General features: G+C 45.1%; 13 non-coding genes across 13 annotated transcripts; 5 read left to right on the top strand and 8 right to left on the bottom strand.

The window, feature by feature from the left end:
• Positions 1-691: 691 nt before the first annotated feature.
• Positions 692-798, bottom strand: LOC147666889 (U6 spliceosomal RNA). The gene has a single exon (XR_015304502.1). It is a non-coding gene; the product is annotated as a U6 spliceosomal RNA (small nuclear RNA).
• Positions 799-1,512: 714 nt separating this feature from the next.
• Positions 1,513-1,585, top strand: TRNAC-ACA (transfer RNA cysteine (anticodon ACA)). Its single transcript has one exon. It is a non-coding gene; the product is annotated as a tRNA-Cys (tRNA).
• Positions 1,586-2,605: 1,020 nt separating this feature from the next.
• LOC147666891 (U6 spliceosomal RNA) lies at positions 2,606-2,712 on the bottom strand. Its single transcript, XR_015304503.1, has one exon. It is a non-coding gene; the product is annotated as a U6 spliceosomal RNA (small nuclear RNA).
• Positions 2,713-3,426: 714 nt separating this feature from the next.
• TRNAR-ACG (transfer RNA arginine (anticodon ACG)) lies at positions 3,427-3,499 on the top strand. Its single transcript has one exon. It is a non-coding gene; the product is annotated as a tRNA-Arg (tRNA).
• Positions 3,500-4,509: 1,010 nt separating this feature from the next.
• LOC147666893 (U6 spliceosomal RNA) lies at positions 4,510-4,616 on the bottom strand. The gene has a single exon (XR_015304652.1). It is a non-coding gene; the product is annotated as a U6 spliceosomal RNA (small nuclear RNA).
• Positions 4,617-6,412: 1,796 nt separating this feature from the next.
• Positions 6,413-6,519, bottom strand: LOC147666894 (U6 spliceosomal RNA). Its single transcript, XR_015304505.1, has one exon. It is a non-coding gene; the product is annotated as a U6 spliceosomal RNA (small nuclear RNA).
• Positions 6,520-7,233: 714 nt separating this feature from the next.
• On the top strand, positions 7,234-7,306 carry TRNAR-CCG (transfer RNA arginine (anticodon CCG)). Its single transcript has one exon. It is a non-coding gene; the product is annotated as a tRNA-Arg (tRNA).
• A 1,010-nt stretch (positions 7,307-8,316) lies between these two features.
• Positions 8,317-8,423, bottom strand: LOC147666896 (U6 spliceosomal RNA). Its single transcript, XR_015304506.1, has one exon. It is a non-coding gene; the product is annotated as a U6 spliceosomal RNA (small nuclear RNA).
• Positions 8,424-9,137: 714 nt separating this feature from the next.
• On the top strand, positions 9,138-9,210 carry TRNAR-ACG (transfer RNA arginine (anticodon ACG)). The gene has a single exon. It is a non-coding gene; the product is annotated as a tRNA-Arg (tRNA).
• A 1,010-nt stretch (positions 9,211-10,220) lies between these two features.
• On the bottom strand, positions 10,221-10,327 carry LOC147666898 (U6 spliceosomal RNA). The gene has a single exon (XR_015304507.1). It is a non-coding gene; the product is annotated as a U6 spliceosomal RNA (small nuclear RNA).
• Positions 10,328-12,124: 1,797 nt separating this feature from the next.
• On the bottom strand, positions 12,125-12,231 carry LOC147666899 (U6 spliceosomal RNA). The gene has a single exon (XR_015304508.1). It is a non-coding gene; the product is annotated as a U6 spliceosomal RNA (small nuclear RNA).
• A 714-nt stretch (positions 12,232-12,945) lies between these two features.
• On the top strand, positions 12,946-13,018 carry TRNAC-ACA (transfer RNA cysteine (anticodon ACA)). Its single transcript has one exon. It is a non-coding gene; the product is annotated as a tRNA-Cys (tRNA).
• A 1,010-nt stretch (positions 13,019-14,028) lies between these two features.
• LOC147666901 (U6 spliceosomal RNA) lies at positions 14,029-14,135 on the bottom strand. The gene has a single exon (XR_015304509.1). It is a non-coding gene; the product is annotated as a U6 spliceosomal RNA (small nuclear RNA).
• Positions 14,136-14,361: the final 226 nt, after the last annotated feature.

Here is a 14,361-nt window from a genome sequence, read left to right on the forward strand (position 1 = left end):
ACATGTGTGAGAGGAACAAACCAACTCCCTGTGGGCTGCAGGCTTACAACTGGTAGCCCCAGTAGCCAGGCAGAACCACAGGTAAGGAGAGAGAGAAAGTTGGTCCATTATTAGAGAAGGACCATAAGCATCTTGCACTGCTACCTTCTTCCCCTCTCAGCCACGATCGGCCAAGACCTCTCTATTAGGGTAGAGGGTGAACATTTCTTGGACCTCAGAAACTGAGGGATGTAGACCCAATATGTCCTCCAAGCGCCTAGAGACCTGGTGCCCAATCTGGCATGGTGTTTTTCAGCTTACCCGACCAATCCGGTTGCAAGGTGGACTTTAACAATACTGCTAAAAAGGCACTCCCAGACATCCCTGAGGCCTTCATTTGCATAGGCCCTGCCCTTCTCTTTGTCCTGCTTCCCACAAAGCAACACAACACTGCAGCAGTATAGATTTGGGGGTGGTGAAGAATAATGACAGTGAGGCTAAAAAAGAGAAAGAAAAGTCCCAGAAGTCCTGCAGGCTTCCTTGCTAAATGCAGCTGAACATAGAGCGCACCTTCTTTACTGCAAAGCAAATACATTAAAAATGTTGAGGAGAGACTAATTGAAAAATACATATTACGGGGACAGCACTGGGACCTGCTTTATTTTTTCAATTAGTCTTGAAAACAAAAAAGATTTCTCTCCTAAAAGCTGTTAAAAATATGGAACGCTTCACGAATTTGCGTGTCATCCTTGCGCAGGGGCCATGCTAATCTTCTCTGTATCGTTCCAATTTTAGTATATGTGCTGCCGAAGCGAGCACACTTTATTGATGAACTGACAATGTTTATAAACTCTCTAAATCTACAGTCTCTAGACATAGGGTGTCCTGGCAGAGATGCTCAGATGGCCAGTACGCATTCAAATCTGAGCCAATGGTCAAAAATGTATGAAGAGTAGCAATCCATTATTCTTCACTGCATTTGTGGTCCAAGACTAAACACACCGTAAGTATGTAGATTATACCAGGTTTGCAAAGGCTCCTGGTTCGGGCTACAGACAAGGAGCATTGTGACGTCACGCTGCCTGTGGAACAGTGATATTAAAGGTGAAACAGCTGAACAGTAGGTTAGGTGAAGGGCTCTGAGAGTGGAAAGGCAGCATGCTTGGGTCCCTGGACAAGGTGAGCTTATGATAATGTGTCTGAATGTTCACCTGTGTTGTAATATTAAACCCCTTATTGTTGTAAACGCCTACTTACTAAGGAGTTCCCAAGCTCAGCCCCACACAGACCTGGAACTGATTATGTTAATGCAAACTATTTAAGAAACTGAGCCTGATCTAAAAGATTTCCTTGGATCTAGGACCATTTCGCCTAGCTTTTAGGTGCTTCCTTCTCCTAAAGTCCTTTGTAAAACTTGGGAAAACCTCACAGAACAGACTTCCAGGAGGTCAGATGGGTTTCCTTGTGCCTTCACACACACATACACACACTTTCTAGCCCACTTAAGGACAAAAGGATGCGTAAGTCTACATAGGGCCAGTGGTGCAATGGATAACGCGTCTGACTACAGATCAGAAGATTGTAGGTTCGACTCCTATCTGGCTCGGAAGGGTTGTAGGTCCCTGTTTGATTATATTCCTGTGGAATTTTTATTTACCTCAGACTTGTTGTAGGTTCAATATTCTCCAGCAGGACTCATCCAGCAGTTGTTCCACGGTAGAGCGCAAGTAATAGGACCACAGCTAGTTAAATGTTTCCCATTTGCTGCTGGACTCTATGTGATGGCCGTCACGTGGTGTGCTGCTTTTGTATTTCAACATGGGTCCCTGATACTCTTAATTGCGAAAAAGCTTGTTGACAAAAGTGTGTGTGCGCGAGGGTCTGTGGACGTAGGCAGGTGTGTGCACTTGAATGCTTACCCATTTACATGTGTGAGAGGAACAAACCAACTCCCTGTGGGCTGCAGGCTTACAACTGGTAGCCCCAGTAGCCAGGCAGAACCACAGGTAAGGAGAGAGAGAAAGTTGGTCCATTATATGAGAAGGACCATAAGCATCTTGCACTGCTACCTTCTTCCCCTCTCAGCCACGATCAGCCACGATCGGCCAAGACCTCTCTATTAGGGTAGAGGGTGAACATTTCTTGGACCTCAGAAACTGAGGGATGTAGACCCAATATGTCCTCCAAGCGCCTAGAGACCTGGTGCCCAATCTGGCATGGTGTTTTTCAGCTTACCCGACCAATCCGGTTGCAAGGTGGACTTTAACAATACTGCTAAAAAGGCACTCCCAGACATCCCTGAGGCCTTCATTTGCATAGGCCCTGCCCTTCTCTTTGTCCTGCTTCCCACAAAGCAACACAACACTGCAGCAGTATAGATTTGGGGGTGGTGAAGAATAATGACAGTGAGGCTAAAAAAGAGAAAGAAAAGTCCCAGAAGTCCTGCAGGCTTCCTTGCTAAATGCAGCTGAACATAGAGCGCACCTTCTTTACTGCAAAGCAAATACATTAAAAATGTTGAGGAGAGACTAATTGAAAAATACATATTACGGGGACAGCACTGGGACCTGCTTTATTTTTTCAATTAGTCTTGAAAACAAAAAAGATTTCTCTCCTAAAAGCTGTTAAAAATATGGAACGCTTCACGAATTTGCGTGTCATCCTTGCGCAGGGGCCATGCTAATCTTCTCTGTATCGTTCCAATTTTAGTATATGTGCTGCCGAAGCGAGCACACTTTATTGATGAACTGACAATGTTTATAAACTCTCTAAATCTACAGTCTCTAGACATAGGGTGGCCTGGCAGAGATGCTCAGATGGCCAGTACGAATTCAAATCTGAGCCAATGGTCAAAAATGTATGAAGAGTAGCAATCCATTATTCTTCACTGCATTTGTGGTCCAAGACTAAACACACCGTAAGTATGTAGATTATACCAGGTTTGCAAAGGCTCCTGGTTCGGGCTACAGACAAGGAGCATTGTGACGTCACGCTGCCTGTGGAACAGTGATATTAAAGGTGAAACAGCTGCACAGTAGGTTAGGTGAAGGGCTCTGAGAGTGGAAAGGCAGCATGCTTGGGTCCCTGGACAAGGTGAGCTTATGATAATGTGTCTGAATGTTCACCTGTGTTGTAATATTAAACCCCTTATTGTTGTAAACGCCTACTTACTAAGGAGTTCCCAAGCTCAGCCCCACACAGACCTGGAACTGATTATGTTAATGCAAACTATTTAAGAAACTGAGCCTGATCTAAAAGATTTCCTTGGATCTAGGACCATTTCGCCTAGCTTTTAGGTGCTTCCTTCTCCTAAAGTCCTTTGTAAAACTTGGGAAAACCTCACAGAACAGACTTCCAGGAGGTCAGATGGGTTTCCTTGTGCCTTCACACACACATACACACACTTTCTAGCCCACTTAAGGACAAAAGGATGCGTAAGTCTACATAGGGCCAGTGGCGCAATGGATAACGCGTCTGACTACGGATCAGAAGATTGTAGGTTCGACTCCTATCTGGCTCGGAAGGGTTGTAGGTCCCTGTTTGATTATATTCCTGTGGAATTTTTATTTACCTCAGACTTGTTGTAGGTTCAATATTCTCCAGCAGGACTCATCCAGCAGTTGTTCCACGGTAGAGCGCAAGTAATAGGACCACAGCTAGTTAAACGTTTCCCATTTGCTGCTGGACTCTATGTGATGGCCGTCACGTGGTGTGCTGCTTTTGTATTTCAACATGGGTCCCTGATACTCTTAATTGCGAAAAAGCTTGTTGACAAAAGTGTGTGTGCGCGAGGGTCTGTGGACGTAGGCAGGTGTGTGCACTTGAATGCTTACCCATTTACATGTGTGAGAGGAACAAACCAACTCCCTGTGGGCTGCAGGCTTACAACTGGTAGCCCCAGTAGCCAGGCAGAACCACAGGTAAGGAGAGAGAGAAAGTTGGTCCATTATTAGAGAAGGACCATAAGCATCTTGCGCTGCAACCTTCTTCCCTTCTCAGCCACGATCGGCCAAGACCTCTCTATTAGGGTAGAGGGTGAACATTTCTTGGACCTCAGAAACTGAGGGATGTAGACCCAATATGTCCTCCAAGCGCCTAGAGACCTGGTGCCCAATCTGGCATGGTGTTTTTCAGCTTACCCGACCAATCCGGTTGCAAGGTGGACTTTAACAATACTGCTAAAAAGGCACTCCCAGACATCCCTGAGGCCTTCATTTGCATAGGCCCTGCCCTTCTCTTTGTCCTGCTTCCCACAAAGCAACACAACACTGCAGCAGTATAGATTTGGGGGTGGTGAAGAATAATGACAGTGAGGCTAAAAAAGAGAAAGAAAAGTCCCAGAAGTCCTGCAGGCTTCCTTGCTAAATGCAGCTGAACATAGAGCGCACCTTCTTTACTGCAAAGCAAATACATTAAAAATGTTGAGGAGAGACTAATTGAAAAATACATATTACGGGGACAGCACTGGGACCTGCTTTATTTTTTCAATTAGTCTTGAAAACAAAAAAGATTTCTCTCCTGAAAGCTGTTAAAAATATGGAACGCTTCACGAATTTGCGTGTCATTCTTGCGCAGGGGCCATGCTAATCTTCTCTGTATCGTTCCAATTTTAGTATATGTGCTGCCGAAGCGAGCACACTTTATTGATGAACTGACAATGTTTATAAACTCTCTAAATCTACAGTCTCTAGACATAGGGTGGCCTGGCAGAGATGCTCAGATGGCCAGTACGCATTCAAATCTGAGCCAATGGTCAAAAATGTATGAAGAGTAGCAATCCATTATTCTTCACTGCATTTGTGGTCCAAGACTAAACACACCGTAAGTATGTAGATTATACCAGGTTTGCAAAGGCTCCTGGTTCGGGCTACAGACAAGGAGCATTGTGACGTCACGCTGCCTGTGGAACAGTGATATTAAAGGTGAAACAGCTGCACAGTAGGTTAGGTGAAGGGCTCTGAGAGTGGAAAGGCAGCATGCTTGGGTCCCTGGACAAGGTGAGCTTATGATAATGTGTCTGAATGTTCACCTGTGTTGTAATATTAAACCCCTTATTGTTGTAAACGCCTACTTACTAAGGAGTTCCCAAGCTCAGCCCCACACAGACCTGGAACTGATTATGTTAATGCAAACTATTTAAGAAACTGAGCCTGATCTAAAAGATTTCCTTGGATCTAGGACCATTTCGCCTAGCTTTTAGGTGCTTCCTTCTCCTAAAGTCCTTTGTAAAACTTGGGAAAACCTCACAGAACAGACTTCCAGGAGGTCAGATGGGTTTCCTTGTGCCTTCACACACACATACACACACTTTCTAGCCCACTTAAGGACAAAAGGATGCGTAAGTCTACATAGGGCCAGTGGCGCAATGGATAACGTGTCAGACTATGTATCAGAAGATTGTAGGTTCGACTCCTATCTGGCTCGGAAGGGTTGTAGGTCCCTGTTTGATTATATTCCTGTGGAATTTTTATTTACCTCAGACTTGTTGTAGGTTCAATATTCTCCAGCAGGACTCATCCAGCAGTTGTTCCAAGGTAGAGCGCAAGTAATAGGACCACAGCTAGTTAAACGTTTCCCATTTGCTGCTGGACTCTATGTGATGGCCGTCACGTGGTGTGCTGCTTTTGTATTTCAACATGGGTCCCTGATACTCTTAATTGCGAAAAAGCTTGTTGACAAAAGTGTGTGTGCGCGAGGGTCTGTGGACGTAGGCAGGTGTGTGCACTCGAATGCTTACCCATTTACATGTGTGAGAGGAACAAACCAACTCCCTGTGGGCTGCAGGCTTACAACTGGTAGCCCCAGTAGCCAGGCAGAACCACAGGTAAGGAGAGAGAGAAAGTTGGTCCATTATTAGAGAAGGACCATAAGCATCTTGCGCTGCAACCTTCTTCCCTTCTCAGCCACGATCGGCCAAGACCTCTCTATTAGGGTAGAGGGTGAACATTTCTTGGACCTCAGAAACTGAGGGATGTAGACCCAATATGTCCTCCAAGCGCCTAGAGACCTGGTGCCCAATCTGGCATGGTGTTTTTCAGCTTACCCGACCAATCCGGTTGCAAGGTGGACTTTAACAATACTGCTAAAAAGGCACTCCCAGACATCCCTGAGGCCTTCATTTGCATAGGCCCTGCCCTTCTCTTTGTCCTGCCTCCCACAAAGCAACACAACACTGCAGCAGTATAGATTTGGGGGTGGTGAAGAATAATGACAGTGAGGCTAAAAAAGAGAAAGAAAAGTCCCAGAAGTCCTGCAGGCTTCCTTGCTAAATGCAGCTGAACATAGAGCGCACCTTCTTTACTGCAAAGCAAATACATTAAAAATGTTGAGGAGAGACTAATTGAAAAATACATATTACGGGGACAGCACTGGGACCTGCTTTATTTTTTCAATTAGTCTTGAAAACAAAAAAGCTTCTCTCCTAAAAGCTGTTAAAAATATGGAACGCTTCACGAATTTGCGTGTCATCCTTGCGCAGGGGCCATGCTAATCTTCTCTGTATCGTTCCAATTTTAGTATATGTGCTGCCGAAGCGAGCACACTTTATTGATGAACTGACAATGTTTATAAACTCTCTAAATCTACAGTCTCTAGACATAGGGTGGCCTGGCAGAGATGCTCAGATGGCCAGTACGCATTCAAATCTGAGCCAATGGTCAAAAATGTATGAAGAGTAGCAATCCATTATTCTTCACTGCATTTGTGGTCCAAGACTAAACACACCGTAAGTATGTAGATTATACCAGGTTTGCAAAGGCTCCTGGTTCGGGCTACAGACAAGGAGCATTGTGACGTCACGCTGCCTGTGGAACAGTGATATTAAAGGTGAAACAGCTGAACAGTAGGTTAGGTGAAGGGCTCTGAGAGTGGAAAGGCAGCATGCTTGGGTCCCTGGACAAGGTGAGCTTATGATAATGTGTCTGAATGTTCACCTGTGTTGTAATATTAAACCCCTTATTGTTGTAAACGCCTACTTACTAAGGAGTTCCCAGGCTCAGCCCCACACAGACCTGGAACTGATTATGTTAATGCAAACTATTTAAGAAACTGAGCCTGATCTAAAAGATTTCCTTGGATCTAGGACCATTTCGCCTAGCTTTTAGGTGCTTCCTTCTCCTAAAGTCCTTTGTAAAACTTGGGAAAACCTCACAGAACAGACTTCCAGGAGGTCAGATGGGTTTCCTTGTGCCTTCACACACACATACACACACTTTCTAGCCCACTTAAGGACAAAAGGATGCGTAAGTCTACATAGGGCCAGTGGCGCAGTGGATAACGCGTCTGACTCCGGATCAGAAGATTGTAGGTTCGACTCCTATCTGGCTCGGAAGGGTTGTAGGTCCCTGTTTGATTATATTCCTGAGGAATTTTTATTTACCTCAGACTTGTTGTAGGTTCAATATTCTCCAGCAGGACTCATCCAGCAGTTGTTCCACGGTAGAGCGCAAGTAATAGGACCACAGCTAGTTAAACGTTTCCCATTTGCTGCTGGACTCTATGTGATGGCCGTCACGTGGTGTGCTGCTTTTGTATTTCAACATGGGTCCCTGATACTCTTAATTGCGAAAAAGCTTGTTGACAAAAGTGTGTGTGCGCGAGGGTCTGTGGACGTAGGCAGGTGTGTGCACTTGAATGCTTACCCATTTACATGTGTGAGAGGAACAAACCAACTCCCTGTGGGCTGCAGGCTTACAACTGGTAGCCCCAGTAGCCAGGCAGAACCACAGGTAAGGAGAGAGAGAAAGTTGGTCCATTATTAGAGAAGGACCATAAGCATCTTGCGCTGCAACCTTCTTCCCTTCTCAGCCACGATCGGCCAAGACCTCTCTATTAGGGTAGAGGGTGAACATTTCTTGGACCTCAGAAACTGAGGGATGTAGACCCAATATGTCCTCCAAGCGCCTAGAGACCTGGTGCCCAATCTGGCATGGTGTTTTTCAGCTTACCCGACCAATCCGGTTGCAAGGTGGACTTTAACAATACTGCTAAAAAGGCACTCCCAGACATCCCTGAGGCCTTCATTTGCATAGGCCCTGCCCTTCTCTTTGTCCTGCTTCCCACAAAGCAACACAACACTGCAGCAGTATAGATTTGGGGGTGGTGAAGAATAATGACAGTGAGGCTAAAAAAGAGAAAGAAAAGTCCCAGAAGTCCTGCAGGCTTCCTTGCTAAATGCAGCTGAACATAGAGCGCACCTTCTTTACTGCAAAGCAAATACATTAAAAATGTTGAGGAGAGACTAATTGAAAAATACATATTACGGGGACAGCACTGGGACCTGCTTTATTTTTTCAATTAGTCTTGAAAACAAAAAAGATTTCTCTCCTGAAAGCTGTTAAAAATATGGAACGCTTCACGAATTTGCGTGTCATCCTTGCGCAGGGGCCATGCTAATCTTCTCTGTATCGTTCCAATTTTAGTATATGTGCTGCCGAAGCGAGCACACTTTATTGATGAACTGACAATGTTTATAAACTCTCTAAATCTACAGTCTCTAGACATAGGGTGGCCTGGCAGAGATGCTCAGATGGCCAGTACGCATTCAAATCTGAGCCAATGGTCAAAAATGTATGAAGAGTAGCAATCCATTATTCTTCACTGCATTTGTGGTCCAAGACTAAACACACCGTAAGTATGTAGATTATACCAGGTTTGCAAAGGCTCCTGGTTCGGGCTACAGACAAGGAGCATTGTGACGTCACGCTGCCTGTGGAACAGTGATATTAAAGGTGAAACAGCTGCACAGTAGGTTAGGTGAAGGGCTCTGAGAGTGGAAAGGCAGCATGCTTGGGTCCCTGTACAAGGTGAGCTTATGATAATGTGTCTGAATGTTCACCTGTGTTGTAATATTAAACCCCTTATTGTTGTAAACGCCTACTTACTAAGGAGTTCCCAAACTCAGCCCCACACAGACCTGGAACTGATTATGTTAATGCAAACTATTTAAGAAACTGAGCCTGATCTAAAAGATTTCCTTGGATCTAGGACCATTTCGCCTAGCTTTTAGGTGCTTCCTTCTCCTAAAGTCCTTTGTAAAACTTGGGAAAACCTCACAGAACAGACTTCCAGGAGGTCAGATGGGTTTCCTTGTGCCTTCACACACACATACACACACTTTCTAGCCCACTTAAGGACAAAAGGATGCGTAAGTCTACATAGGGCCAGTGGCGCAATGGATAACGCGTCTGACTACGGATCAGAAGATTGTAGGTTCGACTCCTATCTGGCTCGGAAGGGTTGTAGGTCCCTGTTTGATTATATTCCTGTGGAATTTTTATTTACCTCAGACTTGTTGTAGGTTCAATATTCTCCAGCAGGACTCATCCAGCAGTTGTTCCACGGTAGAGCGCAAGTAATAGGACCACAGCTAGTTAAACGTTTCCCATTTGCTGCTGGACTCTATGTGATGGCCGTCACGTGGTGTGCTGCTTTTGTATTTCAACATGGGTCCCTGATACTCTTAATTGCGAAAAAGCTTGTTGACAAAAGTGTGTGTGCGCGAGGGTCTGTGGACGTAGGCAGGTGTGTGCACTTGAATGCTTACCCATTTACATGTGTGAGAGGAACAAACCAACTCCCTGTGGGCTGCAGGCTTACAACTGGTAGCCCCAGTAGCCAGGCAGAACCACAGGTAAGGAGAGAGAGAAAGTTGGTCCATTATTAGAGAAGGACCATAAGCATCTTGCGCTGCAACCTTCTTCCCTTCTCAGCCACGATCGGCCAAGACCTCTCTATTAGGGTAGAGGGTGAACATTTCTTGGACCTCAGAAACTGAGGGATGTAGACCCAATATGTCCTCCAAGCGCCTAGAGACCTGGTGCCCAATCTGGCATGGTGTTTTTCAGCTTACCCGACAAATCCGGTTGCAAGGTGGACTTTAACAATACTGCTAAAAAGGCACTCCCAGACATCCCTGAGGCCTTCATTTGCATAGGCCCTGCCCTTCTCTTTGTCCTGCTTCCCACAAAGCAACACAACACTGCAGCAGTATAGATTTGGGGGTGGTGAAGAATAATGACAGTGAGGCTAAAAAAGAGAAAGAAAAGTCCCAGAAGTCCTGCAGGCTTCCTTGCTAAATGCAGCTGAACATAGAGCGCACCTTCTTTACTGCAAAGCAAATACATTAAAAATGTTGAGGAGAGACTAATTGAAAAATACATATTACGGGGACAGCACTGGGACCTGCTTTATTTTTTCAATTAGTCTTGAAAACAAAAAAGATTTCTCTCCTAAAAGCTGTTAAAAATATGGAACGCTTCACGAATTTGCGTGTCATCCTTGCGCAGGGGCCATGCTAATCTTCTCTGTATCGTTCCAATTTTAGTATATGTGCTGCCGAAGCGAGCACACTTTATTGATGAACTGACAATGTTTATAAACTCTCTAAATCTACAGTCTCTAGACATAGGGTGGCCTGGCAGAGATGCTCAGATGGCCAGTACGCATTCAAATCTGAGCCAATGGTCAAAAATGTATGAAGAGTAGCAATCCATTATTCTTCACTGCATTTGTGGTCCAAGACTAAACACACCGTAAGTATGTAGATTATACCAGGTTTGCAAAGGCTCCTGGTTCGGGTTACAGACAAGGAGCATTGTGACGTCACGCTGCCTGTGGAACAGTGATATTAAAGGTGAAACAGCTGAACAGTAGGTTAGGTGAAGGGCTCTGAGAGTGGAAAGGCAGCATGCTTGGGTCCCTGGACAAGGTGAGCTTATGATAATGTGTCTGAATGTTCACCTGTGTTGTAATATTAAACCCCTTATTGTTGTAAACGCCTACTTACTAAGGAGTTCCCAAGCTCAGCCCCACACAGACCTGGAACTGATTATGTTAATGCAAACTATTTAAGAAACTGAGCCTGATCTAAAAGATTTCCTTGGATCTAGGACCATTTCGCCTAGCTTTTAGGTGCTTCCTTCTCCTAAAGTCCTTTGTAAAACTTGGGAAAACCTCACAGAACAGACTTCCAGGAGGTCAGATGGGTTTCCTTGTGCCTTCACACACACATACACACACTTTCTAGCCCACTTAAGGACAAAAGGATGCGTAAGTCTACATAGGGCCAGTGGCGCAATGGATAACGCGTCTGACTACGGATCAGGTGATTGTAGGTTCGACTCCTATCTGGCTCGGAAGGGTTGTAGGTCCCTGTTTGATTATATTCCTGTGGAATTTTTATTTACCTCAGACTTGTTGTAGGTTCAATATTCTCCAGCAGGACTCATCCAGCAGTTGTTCCACGGTAGAGCGCAAGTAATAGGACCACAGCTAGTTAAACGTTTCCCATTTGCTGCTGGACTCTATGTGATGGCCGTCACGTGGTGTGCTGCTTTTGTATTTCAACATGGGTCCCTGATACTCTTAATTGCGAAAAAGCTTGTTGACAAAAGTGTGTGTGCGCGAGGGTCTGTGGACGTAGGCAGGTGCGTGCACTTGAATGCTTACCCATTTACATGTGTGAGAGGAACAAACCAACTCCCTGTGGGCTGCAGGCTTACAACTGGTAGCCCCAGTAGCCAGGCAGAACCACAGGTAAGGAGAGAGAGAAAGTTGGTCCATTATTAGAGAAGGACCATAAGCATCTTGCACTGCTACCTTCTTCCCCTCTCAGCCACGATCGGCCAAGACCTCTCTATTAGGGTAGAGGGTGAACATTTCTTGGACCTCAGAAACTGAGGGATGTAGACCCAATATGTCCTCCAAGCGCCTAGAGACCTGGTGCCCAATCTGGCATGGTGTTTTTCAGCTTACCCGACCAATCCGGTTGCAAGGTGGACTTTAACAATACTGCTAAAAAGGCACTCCCAGACATCCCTGAGGCCTTCATTTGCATAGGCCCTGCCCTTCTCTTTGTCCTGCTTCCCACAAAGCAACACAACACTGCAGCAGTATAGATTTGGGGGTGGTGAAGAATAATGACAGTGAGGCTAAAAAAGAGAAAGAAAAGTCCCAGAAGTCCTGCAGGCTTCCTTGCTAAATGCAGCTGAACATAGAGCGCACCTTCTTTACTGCAAAGCAAATACATTAAAAATGTTGAGGAGAGACTAATTGAAAAATACATATTACGGGGACAGCACTGGGACCTGCTTTATTTTTTCAATTAGTCTTGAAAACAAAAAAGATTTCTCTCCTAAAAGCTGTTAAAAATATGGAACGCTTCACGAATTTGCGTGTCATCCTTGCGCAGGGGCCATGCTAATCTTCTCTGTATCGTTCCAATTTTAGTATATGTGCTGCCGAAGCGAGCACACTTTATTGATGAACTGACAATGTTTATAAACTCTCTAAATCTACAGTCTCTAAACATAGGGTGGCCTGGCAGAGATGCTCAGATGGCCAGTACGCATTCAAATCTGAGCCAATGGTCAAAAATGTATGAAGAGTAGCAATCCATTATTCTTCACTGCATTTGTGGTCCAAGACTAAACACACCGTAAGTATGTAGATTATACCAGGTTTGCAAAGGCTCCTGGTTCGGGCTACAGACAAGGAGCATTGTGACGTCACGCTGCCTGTGGAACAGTGATATTAAAGGTGAAACAGCTGCACAGTAGGTTAGGTGAAGGGCTCTGAGAGTGGAAAGGCAGCATGCTTGGGTCCCTGGACAAGGTGAGCTTATGATAATGTGTCTGAATGTTCACCTGTGTTGTAATATTAAACCCCTTATTGTTGTAAACGCCTACTTACTAAGGAGTTCCCAAGCTCAGCCCCACACAGACCTGGAACTGATTATGTTAATGCAAACTATTTAAGAAACTGAGCCTGATCTAAAAGATTTCCTTGGATCTAGGACCATTTCGCCTAGCTTTTAGGTGCTTCCTTCTCCTAAAGTCCTTTGTAAAACTTGGGAAAACCTCACAGAACAGACTTCCAGGAGGTCAGATGGGTTTCCTTGTGCCTTCACACACACATACACACACTTTCTAGCCCACTTAAGGACAAAAGGATGCGTAAGTCTACATAGGGCCAGTGGCGCAATGGATAACGCGTCTGACTACAGATTAGAAGATTGTAGGTTCGACTCCTATCTGGCTCGGAAGGGTTGTAGGTCCCTGTTTGATTATATTCCTGTGGAATTTTTATTTACCTCAGACTTGTTGTAGGTTCAATATTCTCCAGCAGGACTCATCCAGCAGTTGTTCCACGGTAGAGCGCAAGTAATAGGACCACAGCTAGTTAAACGTTTCCCATTTGCTGCTGGACTCTATGTGATGGCCGTCACGTGGTGTGCTGCTTTTGTATTTCAACATGGGTCCCTGATACTCTTAATTGCGAAAAAGCTTGTTGACAAAAGTGTGTGTGCGCGAGGGTCTGTGGACGTAGGCAGGTGTGTGCACTTGAATGCTTACCCATTTACATGTGTGAGAGGAACAAACCAACTCCCTGTGGGCTGCAGGCTTACAACTGGTAGCCCCAGTAGCCAGGCAGAACCACAGGTAAGGAGAGAGAGAAAGTTGGTCCATTATTAGAGAAGGACCATAAGCATCTTGCGCTGCAACCTTCTTCCCTTCTCAGCCACGATCGGCCAAGACCTCTCTATTAGGGTAGAGGGTGAACATTTCTTGGACCTCAGAAACTGAGGGATGTAGACCCAATATGTCCTCCAAGCGCCTAGAGACCTGGTGCCCAATCTGGCATGGTGTTTTTCAGCTTACCCGACAAATCCGGTTGCAAGGTGGACTTTAACAATACTGCTAAAAAGGCACTCCCAGACATCCCTGAGGCCTTCATTTGCATAGGCCCTGCCCTTCTCTTTGTCCTGCTTCCCACAAAGCAACACAACACTGCAGCAGTATAGATTTGGGGGTGGTGAAGAATAATGACAGTGAGGCTAAAAAAGAGAAAGAAAAGTCCCAGAAGTCCTGCAGGCTTCCTTGCTAAATGCAGCTGAACATAGAGCGCACCTTCTTTACTGCAAAGCAAATACATTAAAAATGTTGAGGAGAGACTAATTGAAAAATACATATTACGGGGACAGCACTGGGACCTGCTTTATTTTTTCAATTAGTCTTGAAAACAAAAAAGATTTCTCTCCTAAAAGCTGTTAAAAATATGGAACGCTTCACGAATTTGCGTGTCATCCTTGCGCAGGGGCCATGCTAATCTTCTCTGTATCGTTCCAATTTTAGTATATGTGCTGCCGAAGCGAGCACACTTTATTGATGAACTGACAATGTTTATAAACTCTCTAAATCTACAGTCTCTAGACATAGGGTGGCCTGGCAGAGATGCTCAGATGGCCAGTACGCATTCAAATCTGAGCCAATGGTCAAAAATGTATGAAGAGTAGCAATCCATTATTCTTCACTGCATTTGTGGTCCAAGACTAAACACACCGTAAGTATGTAGATTATACCAGGTTTGCAAAGGCTCCTGGTT

This window comes from Lissotriton vulgaris, unplaced genomic scaffold, assembly GCF_964263255.1.
Source record: "Lissotriton vulgaris unplaced genomic scaffold, aLisVul1.2 SCAFFOLD_2072, whole genome shotgun sequence".
Lineage (NCBI taxonomy): Eukaryota > Metazoa > Chordata > Amphibia > Caudata > Salamandridae > Lissotriton > Lissotriton vulgaris.